Here is a 780-nt window from a genome sequence, read left to right as displayed (position 1 = left end):
TTGCACGTGCGCGTGCACACACATACACACACTCACACACAAGAGGCTCCTTGGCTGAGGATCTCCCTCCCTGGGGCTCCAGGGGACACGGGCTGGAGGGGTGAGAGCAGGTGCTGGGCCGCCACCCCCAGCCACCTTAGGCTGCTTGTGGCATTGCTCTGAGCCTGTTGGCTCGGCTGTACCACGGGCAGTGCCCACGGCCTCGCCTGCCCCGGCCCCCAGGCGCAGGTACTGAAGAGGAGGCAGGAAGGTGCTTTGGAGGCCTGGAAGCACTGGGGGATGGGTGGGGGTGCGGAGGGGTCCTGAGCGACCCCTCCAGTCTCAGCGGAGGCTGAGGAAGGACTTCCACCAGGCAGGCCCCTGCCCCGTGCCCGGACTGGTGTGTGTGTTGGGGGGGGCACAAAGCTTGGGGTGAGGGAAGGGGGAGCCATGTGTGGAAGAAGGAAACCCGGGCATGCCCCCCGCCCCTGCTTGACCGCCCTTGCCGGCCCTGCCCACCCTGGCCAGCAGCTCACACTGGGGGAAGGGACTGGGATGGGGGAGGGGACCCAGGAACATGCAGCGACCCCCTCGGGGCCTGGGGAGGGACAGACAGTAGCTCCTGACCAAGGTGTGTGTGAGGACATGGGGGTAGGGGAGTGTGACGGACCCCCCGGGTGGGGTGAGGGGAGTGTGATGGCCCCCCCGAGTGGGGTGGGAGAGTGTGATGGCCCCCCCGGGTGGGGTGGGGGAGTGTGATGGCCCCCCCGGGTGGGGTGGGGGGAGTGTGATGGACCCCCC

Source organism: Oryctolagus cuniculus, chromosome 17 (assembly GCF_964237555.1).
Source record: "Oryctolagus cuniculus chromosome 17, mOryCun1.1, whole genome shotgun sequence".
Lineage (NCBI taxonomy): Eukaryota > Metazoa > Chordata > Mammalia > Lagomorpha > Leporidae > Oryctolagus > Oryctolagus cuniculus.
Note: the sequence above shows the minus strand (reverse complement) of the source record.